We start from the raw sequence: 10,042 nt of genomic DNA on the forward strand, positions 1-10,042 counted from the left end.
CACGGGTGCACTAAGCAGTCCATCAGCCCTGTGCCCTTGGGAAACTGTTTAGGGTAGAAGCCACAATGAGCTCAACTACTAATAATGATTTGGAAAAAAAAATATAAGGACAGAATTGCTAGTGGAAATGAGAGCTTGGCTTCAGGGGGGTTGAAAGTCTCCATAGTGTTGACCTTTGCTCCCTGGCTCTCTACCTGCAGCAACTTAGTAAGGGTTTGCTCAGATTTGACCTGTTTATCTGCTGAGAATTTGGGGTCACATTTTAAAGTTAGTTTTGCCAGTCCAGGTGAATCTCGATGTAAAAAAATGACATTTACCCTGATATTTAAATTGCTCTGAGGCTAATGTAGTACACAAACTCGGACTCCGCATATGATTGTATGAGGCAGTGCACACTTTTCGTGAATGTTTGGGGACAAACTGCCTCAACGAAAAGTTGGTTGTGATTTCAGAAAAGTAGGATAGAATAGAAGACAACATGGAAAGTCTTTGAGTGGAATGGTTACTCCACTACTTATTGCAAAACTAGTGGAATCCAAAGATATTTGCTCCCAATTAGGAATACAGGCATTGCTTGAGTCAGTCAAGTGGCCACAAAGAAACATTTCAACTTCAATGGTAAGGTTAAGTGACAGAAATGAGTACTTACGTTATCAAAAAGATATTTAAAAGAAAACTCATAGCAAATCTATTCATAATAGTCCCAAACTGGAAACAACCCAGACGTCTATCAACAGTAGAAAAGGTAAGTTGTGGTATAGTCACACAGAAGAATATTACATAGCAACGAAAAAGAACAAACTACTGATAAACCCAACCACATATTGTTGAGGGAAAGAAGTCAGATACACAAGAGTACATACGCTACATATGATTCCATTTCTACGAAGGTCAAGAACAGGCAAAATGAATCTTTGGTGGCAGAGGTTACCTTTTGGTGGTGGGGGGGGAGTATTAGCTGGAAGGGTACATGTACATGCGGGAACCTTTTGTGGTGCTGAATTATAAATAGCGCCTTTCTGAAAAGTGATTTGGAAGCGGAATACATTTCAAGTAGCCAAACAGTCCCTCTAAATTTGTGGTTTCACATTTCAAAGAAGATTTCACTGTAGCCAAGTAAGCATAGACTCAGGGAGAAGCCCGGTATTGGTACTAATTTCCATGTAGTCATTAGCCTCCAGAATTCTATAGTATGTAACATTCATTAATAGATCGTTGTTGAATGAACAAACAAATGAATGACTTTTTTTCAACTATTTATGACTTGACATCAAAACAAGTCGTTTGCCAGCTGACCACTGCTTTCTGATTTGATCGATCCCTGGGTCAACCAATATATCAGTGGTTCAGACTCACTAGGTGAGACACAATCAAAGCCTTCCCAGAAGCTAAGGTGCTGGAGGCTTAGGGTAGATGATGTGAACATTCCAGGCCTTGGTTCTTGACTCTAGCTGAACTTATTCTGCTCTTTGGACTTCAGGCCTTTGAACTAAAACGTGCCCTTGCAAGATTTCCCGGCTTCCTTGTTTGGACTGGAGAGGAATGAGAAACACGATTCTTATGGTATTTCAGGATCTTGTCTTCCTGTCCAGTTCCTAAAGGAGGAAGTTCAGAGCGGGGCAAGGGTTCATTCCAGTCCCACCATTTATAGGCCATCCGGCCACACCTTTGCCCCAAGCACGTATCCCCCAAGAGTTTATACCCTCCACTGGTCCAAACCCCCTTTTCATTGTCTTTCTAATATTAATCAGTGCTCTCTCTCTCTCTCTCTCTCTCTCTCTCTCTCTCTCTCTCTCTCGCCTTCCAGAAGTATTTTCTAGCCTGGCTTAAAATTTTACCATCTTTTTGAGCACAAACAATTATCACAATAATAAAGGCCTCATGACTATAGTTGATAACACTGTACTGTATAATTGGAATTTGCTAAGAGAGTAGAACTTAAATGTTCTCACACACACAGAGAAAGGTAAATATGTGAGGTGATGGATGTGTTAATAAACTCAATGGGGAGAATCCTTTCATAGCACATACATACATCAAATCACCCCACTGTACGCTTTAAATATCTTACCAATTTGTCAATTATACCGCAGTAAAGCTGAAAAAGTAAAAATATAAAGAAACAAAAACCTTGGGCATTTGAATGGATCCTACTATTTTCAAAAGTTTTCTTGTGATCCTACAAAATAGGTTACAGCAGGTGTTATTTCCCCCACTTAAAAAAGTGCAAAAAGTGGGGCGGCCAGATGGCTTAGTTGGTTGGAGCGTGAGCCCTGAATAACAGGGTTGCTGGTTCGATTCCCACATGGGCCAGTGAGCTATGCCTTCCACAACTGGTTTAAAGGACAACAACTTGGAGCTGATGGGCCCTGGAGAAACACACTGTTCCCCAATAAAAATTTTTTTTTAAAAGTGCAAAATGGGCTCAGAGAGGTTAATAGATTTTCTCAAGGTCCTACAGCAGTAATGCAGATGACCTGAAGCTGGAATCTGGTCCTTCTCATTGTGAGCCCATTCCACCCTCTCCTTGTCTTCCCTCTGCCTGACTCAGTTCACAGCCTCTGACGATCACCTCTGACCCTCATCTCCCACTTGGAAGACAGAGACTTGCTGTGGAAGTAAGAAGGCCCCAAGTCACCAGGGAGGTTTCACAAAGAATGGGCTTTAGCACCTATTAAGGGCCCAACATGGCCTCTGGGGTCTTTTCTGTATCCCCAGGACCTACCACAGAGCTTGAAACAGAGGAGTCCTCAGTAAAAGGGTGTTTAAGTCACTTAGCCTCGGGTGCTGCAACCTTAGTCCTCTTGAGCGTCCAGCAAGTAACAGAACCACAGAGTAGGGAGGACGGATTAGAGACCCGGAGCCTTCCTGGAATTCTCTAATAACAATTACAATTGTTCTTATAATAATAATTACAATTGTTATTATTCATGGAGAGCTTACTGTGTGCCAACAACTTAAAAAGTTTTCCGTGAGTTATCTCAGTAATACAATGATGTTGGGAAACAGGGGCTTTCTATCACAGTTTTACAGGTGTGGAACCAAAGCTTGCCCACAGCTGCTCGGGCAGTATGTGGGGGGTTAGGATTCCCACTCAGGCAGTCCAATTCCCAAAACCTTGCTCTTAGCCTCCCAGCATGTTCCCCCACAGAGAACCTGTCCCAAGGCCAAGGGGATGCTCAGACAGCCTGATGCTTCTGGGTGCCTTGTTCCGTGGACTGATACCCTGGTCCTTAACATGTTCTCCTGCCTTCAGCAGTTGATAACTTTCCTTCCATCCCCTTTTCTCTCCTCTCCTTACTTGCTTATTTAATTTTCTCCCTGTATGTTCCCCCCTTCCCTCCTCTCTGTCCTGGTGTTTCCTCTCATCTTTCCAAACGGCTCCTCCTTTTGTCTCCCCAACCATCTCTCTTTCTCACTTGCGGCAATGTTGGCACAACCATAAGTTGGAATAGAAAGTCATCTGGAGGAGAGCTTGGGTGCCTCCAGAGCCATCAGTTTTCTCCCACACAGCTTAAACCAACCAGTCCAGGCCACCCATTCACGTGTAGTGCGCATGCAGTGGTGAGGAGAAGCAGACATTACCTGAATACCCACACTGCGAATGTAAAATACAACTGGATTGGGACAATTAAGTACAGTGGCACCTCAGCTAGCCTGGAAATAATAATAGCTAGCAGAATCTTAAGCAGGACTTAACCGTCTGTCACTGTGGTAGGTGATCTCAGCGTCTCAACTTATTTAATATTCACAATAATCCTCTTAAGTGGATATTATTATTAGTCCCATTTTACAGATGAGGCAACTGTATCATAAAGAAGTTAACTGATTTGCTCAAAGTCACAAAGCTACCCTGTTTCCCCGAAAATAAGACCCAGCTGGACCATCAGCTCTAACACGTCTTTTGGAGCAAAAATTAATGGAAGACTGGGTCTTATATTATATAAGACCCAGTCTTATATGATAATAAAATAAGACATATTAGAGCTGATGGTCCGGCCAGGTCTTATTTTCGGGGAAACAGGGTAGTAAGTAGCAGGATCAGAATTTGAACCCTGATGGTGGGCCCCAGACCAGAGCCTGTACTGTCAAGTGCTATGCTATGTTGCTAAGTCAGGGCGGGCTTTCTTGAGGAGGTGACAATGAGGTGAGATATAAGGATAAGTAGAGCTGTGATTGGGCTGCCATAATGAAATACCTTAGACTGAGTGACTTATAAACAACAGAAATTTATGTCTCACAGTTTTGGAGGCTGGGAAGTCCAAGATCAAGGTGCCAGAAGATTGCGTGTCTGGTAAGGTTCCACTTCTTGATTCACAGAAGGTTATTTTCTCCCTGTGTCCTCACATGGTGGAAGGGGCCAGGGAGCTCTCTGGGAGCTCTTTTATAAGAACACTAATCCCATCCATGAGGACACCACCCTCATGACCTCATGACCTCCCAAAGACCCCTCTTCCAAATACATTGGGGAGTAGGTTTCAACACATGAATTTTGGGGAGACATACACTTTCCATCCATAGCAAACTGGATTATAAAATATGCAATACAATGTTGCCTTTCCCTCATGCCATGTTCATGGTAGATATCACTGACTGATTACAGCACCCCTTTTCTCAGAGTCCTCAACAAGGTTCTCCAAGAAGCCCCTCCAGATTGAGCAGAATTGGTCTCAGAGTTGAAACTTCCTTGCCCCCCAAGGTTTTGCTAATCTGAAGCCAGCAAGCAACCTAAAATCACTGTGATGTAGCTTTGAACCACTTTCTCTGTGCCAGTGAACCAGCCACCATTGATTAGGCACTTCTTGTATACAGCAATTTGGCTTTCCCAACATGGTAGTTACTTGAGCTACCTGGACTGGGTCCTCATTTTCTGAGAAGAGTGACCAGGAAGGGCAGGGGAACTGGAAGGTCTGTGAGCTTCAAGGGGAGTTGTTTGGGCAATGAACATCACCTGTGGACCTTGCCTCACGCAGAGAAATCATGTGTGATTCATACCCTGCTTCATTGTTGGACCAACTCAGGTTCTGTCCTGGGGTCTCTGGGTCCTCACTGACTCACAGCCAAATAGAAATTATACTGAAAATGGCAGTCATGGCTAGTCCTAAACACCAGCTTCTGAGCAGAGAATTCAAAACATCTGCTCAAGTGCTGACCTCCACACGACATCCCTCCTCGCATTCCCACCCTGACCAGCTGTTTGTCAGCAGAGCCCAGCTCCTGGTGAAAACCCGGAGCAGAGGGCAATGTGTGTTGGGAAGCGGGGCTGCTGCAGCCCAAACAGGGCCCCCAGAATCGCTGACATCTGAGATGTTTCCTCCATCTTACTTACGTACTCACATTGTAAGTCAAGCACTCACCTTACAGATTGTCTTTTAAAAATACATACACATTTAATGCGGTTATACGTGTATGAATAGATCAGTATGATATAAGTGATATTTAGTAACCGATAATTACTGTGTGTTAGCCATCTGCTATTCCTGAGGGTTCCAAACCCTTTCATAAAAGCAAAATGATACTCCGCAGCCAAATTATATAACATTAACAGAATATTTTATATGGGAAATGCTGTATTTCTTTATTTTTCATTCAACGAAAAATGTACACAGTCAGTAACAAGCCATTTCAGCTGCATATTTATCCAAAACATTTCATAGGCAAAAAAAAAAATCAAGTGAGAAAAATAACAGTTCAGCCACATGAGGGCTAGGAAAAACACATTAGAAAAGGGCTCCTCATTACAATAATAAACCAGGGCCCAATTAAGGCTGCCACATGCAGGGAAAGGACCCGAGGGCGGGTCCATATTTGGCAGGGAAAGCCGTTGCTCAGGAGGTTTTGCCCTTGACTTTGAGAGTGACCCCAGCACCCTAACCATCATTCCCAGACAGGGGGCTGCCTCAGCTGCCCCACTGGAAACATTAACAATAGCCACTTTTCAGCCTCACAATCTGGAAAGTACTTCTTCGGTGTCAGCAGACACTGCTTTCCAGGAATGCCTGGGCCCCGGGGTCACAGCCCTGTCACCCTTACCACCCTGGCACTTTCAGTGGGCAAATACATGAGGAGCAGAGAGGGATGCACGAGCTCTGAGTCCCACAACACGTCCTGAGAAGACACATCTTGCTATTCATGAACCTGGGCTCTGAGCCTCCTGGATGGGGGAGAGACAGGGCACTCATGGTTAATGGCATTTGCCAAGTACGCATGATGTGTGGAGCCCTGGGGGGCGGGGCAGGAGGAGGGAGGGAAGAGCTTGCACCTGGCTCCTGCAGAGGCCACATCCTGCAGGCGGATAAAAGTGTAGCGCTGTGCTCAGACAGTATTTCCCTTCTCTGAGCCTCAGTTTCCTCATCTGTGAAAAGGGAACATAATAATACTTTTATGGCCACTTGAGGATTAAATGAGATTATATATGCTGAGCACAGTGTCTGGCCCATAAGAGTCACTTACTAAATGTCCACTATTATTATGATTAAGCCTGCGATCTAGTTGAGTAAATAAAATATAAGTCCATGAACCAGCAGGGTATAATCATGGAACAACGTGGGAGTGAGTGCAGAACACTCAAGTACGGACTAAATTTGAGGAGTTGAAAGGTTCAGAGGGAGGAGGTGAGCAGATGGCAAGTGGGGCTGAGCCATGAAGGCTGCTTGGAAGAGGCAATTTCACATAAGAGCTTCTTTGGTTCAGATCCTACAGGATGCCGGGTCTTTTGCAGTCCCTGGCAAGGATAGGGAGGCCTCTGGAGACAGATTTAGCCCTCAGGCCTCGTGCTTATACCCACGGCTCCAGCAGCCAACAGTGGGGTCTATTTATGGTAACTTGGGCCCAATAGAATAGGATTTCTTCCAGGGTGGATAACGGAGAGGGGCAGGGAATTCACAGAGGCACTTAATGTCTCCGTGTCAGCAGTTTACTTCTAATCAGTTTTCTCAGAATTGCTCTGTCCTTGCTTGCAAGAACATCCAGTGTCTACCTCCTGACTTCTTAAAGAGGCCACGGCCTTTCTCATACAAATATTAAAGAACGTCCCAAATAACAGAAAATCTATTTTTGATAGTTACATGGCTATTTCCCCTCTCGCATACATAGTCATACAGAGAGGGAGATGGGATGGGGGGGGGGGGAGAGAGAGAGAGAGAGAGAGAGAGAGAGAGAGAGAGAGAGAAGAAATGGAGGGAAGGGGACATCTCAGGAGGAGAGACGAGGACAACCAATGGCAAGACAGGAAGTCAGTGGGCAGCATTTCTGGCCTGAACATCAACTGCTGCTACCTGCCAGAGAAAGCCAGCAGCTGTGTTGCAGGACTGCACCCAGACTGAATGGGGCACCCTGCTGACCCAGCTGCCTTCCACCTCCCACCTTTTTACCTGGAAACCCAGCTCCCCAGAGCTGTTGGATCTGAATACCCACATCTGTGTGCCCATTCATCCAGCCAGCCTGGGTCTGATCATGACTCACCAAGTGAGGTTCAGATGCAGGGGCAAGTCTATTAGACTATCGGCGCCTCTGGAGATCCATTTGGTTTGTAAGGCAAGTACAGTAAAAGGGAGCCTATTTTCCTGCAATTTGACATGTGGCTGAAAAGTTCAGTTTAAATTCAGTGTTATACTCCAATATTATCATAAAGATACTAGCTATTTAAAGGAGCTCTGCTCTTTAGAATGAATAATTTATTTTAGTTTATCTGGTTCAGGAAGGTGGCATTTAGATTTTGTGAAAATGGGAAACCTGTATGTTGTGTACATTGTGAACACAGCTAATTAACACGAGTGCTAGACAAAGGCTGTCCCGCAGATTTCGAAGTAAATGCTGGAGCCATGCTGGATGCAAAAAGATGGCCTTGGTATTTACTGGGCATTTTCTATATGCTCACCCGATGCAGGAAGTCATGGGGAATATAACAGAAAACAAACTCCACCTGGACAGACTTGTTTCCTTATCAATAAAATGAGGAGTTGGATGAAATGATGTGTCACGTGACTTCTAGCCCTAGAGAGTTTTATGATTCTGTGATGTGATCTATGCCCTACTGGGGCTGAGAAACTTGCTGGGAAAAAGGATAACACACCTTCCAATGAAATAACAATGTTGCAATGACGAGAGGTCAGGGAGGGAGAGGCCATGGAGGTTGGAGATCTAGAACTCTTTGCTTCAGTCTGTGGGACATGGCAATGTCTTTAAGAATGGAGAAAAATCTCCAGAAGGCCAGTGGAGAGCTGAGTCAAGGGGAAGGGGACAAGCTTGGTGATGGTAGGGGTTAGAGAGGGTACCTGCCTAATGGGCTTGTTAGAAGATTAAATGAGGTGGCAGATCAAATGTAGAGCCCAACATAGCACCTGGTGCACAGTAAGCACTTAGCACACACCCAAACACAACTGCTACTGAGTGACTGCCACATTGGATTGTCATCTGCTTACACCGCGTGGGTGTAACCAGAAGGAGGAGGGAATCTCACAGGAGCTGCTGGAGAGGAATCCACAGGGTGGCTGCCATGATGGACGAGCATCTCTCAAAGATGGAGAAGGGTGCAGGTCTGGCGCCAAGATCCCTCTCCATTTAGTTATTTTTGCATAAAAATGGCTTGCTAAGCCCATGTAAACAGCAGCCCCAAGATCTTGGAGAGCTCTTTAGACAAAATTTGGACTAAATTGACCTCTTGGCATGATCAAGAAGATCTCTTAAAAAATATTTTGCACATTTTTTGTCTTAATTATTATTAATCAGGAGACAAAATTGTTTATTGAATCGTGTGCTTCATGCTATTCTCAAGAGGTCAGTCGGTCCAGCAAACACTGGGTTCCTGAAGATGTCCCTAAACCAAAATGCCAAGAGTTCTCTTTAAATAACTTGCCTGGCCTCTGTGACCAGCTCTCATGAAGTTCTATGTCTCTGGGTAGAGTCCCAACCAAGGATATTCACTGATATCTCTCTTCTTCGAGTTCCAATTTATACTATTATTAACTGTAGTTATCATTTATTGAGCCTTTACTATGACTCAGGTACATAAATAGATTACTAAATCAGATTATAAACACCTTACATTAGTCCTATGAGATAGGTTTATTATTATGTTCATTTTACAGATAAGAAAACTGAGGTTCAGAGGGGATAAGCAGCTTGCCCAAAGTCACACATCAGGCAACTGGCAAAACTGAGACTAAAATCCAGGTCTGTCTGATTCTGATTCTTAATAACTATACTCTCCTAGATGATGAGGCAATTGAAGATCAGAAATAAAAAGGGCATATGGGGCAGATGGATGAGAAAAAAATGGAAAGGTTTTCAACGCCCCCTTGGAAAGGATAAAGGAAGATAAATGGAGCAAACAGGGCTGTAGAACCACACCCCTTTGGCTTGAGGGTGGCAGGCACATGGGTCAGAGGAGTTGGTACCACATACTTTGACAAGATGTGTACCATGGACAGAATTCATATCCCATAATCCTGGGTGTTGAGGGTCCACATGGAAGTGAAAAACGCCCAAACACAGAACACCCCCAGCCTTTGCTGTCTCAAGCACCCGGATTCATCAGGGTCTTGGGGGAGGGAAGAGAACCCCTACCCCAGGGAGTCAAGGCCCCAGACATTGGGGGCGGCTGCCCATGACCAGGGAGTCATAGAATGGAAAAGCACTGGACATTTGGAAGGAGGATAGGTAGAAAATAAAGCCCCTGTTAGGTATGCATTATTGGCAACAAAGCAAGCAAATTTACAAGCATATTATAGACACTGTGGGAGAGGGAAATAAAAAAATGTCTCTAGTGTACAAGGAAATTGGACATGGAAATTGGATTCTCCTGCCGGTTTTTATTAATTTGAGCTGTGTAAAATGTTATTGATACTGTCTTTGTTACTATCTTCAGTCTGCTTTATCTTAGTGATTACACAAATATTCGAAAGGCTCCCAAGGGTTCATTCTCAACCTCCTCGCCCCAAACCTATTTTTCCTCTAACATCTTAAATTTCTTAAACCCCAATCCTCTACACCAGCAGTTTTCTTCATGCCTGGAGAGCCTACTGCATACATGATGTGATCC

Source organism: Rhinolophus sinicus, chromosome 2 (genome assembly GCF_057876585.1).
Source record: "Rhinolophus sinicus isolate RSI-liver-muscle chromosome 2, RSI-T2T, whole genome shotgun sequence".
Taxonomy (NCBI): domain Eukaryota; kingdom Metazoa; phylum Chordata; class Mammalia; order Chiroptera; family Rhinolophidae; genus Rhinolophus; species Rhinolophus sinicus.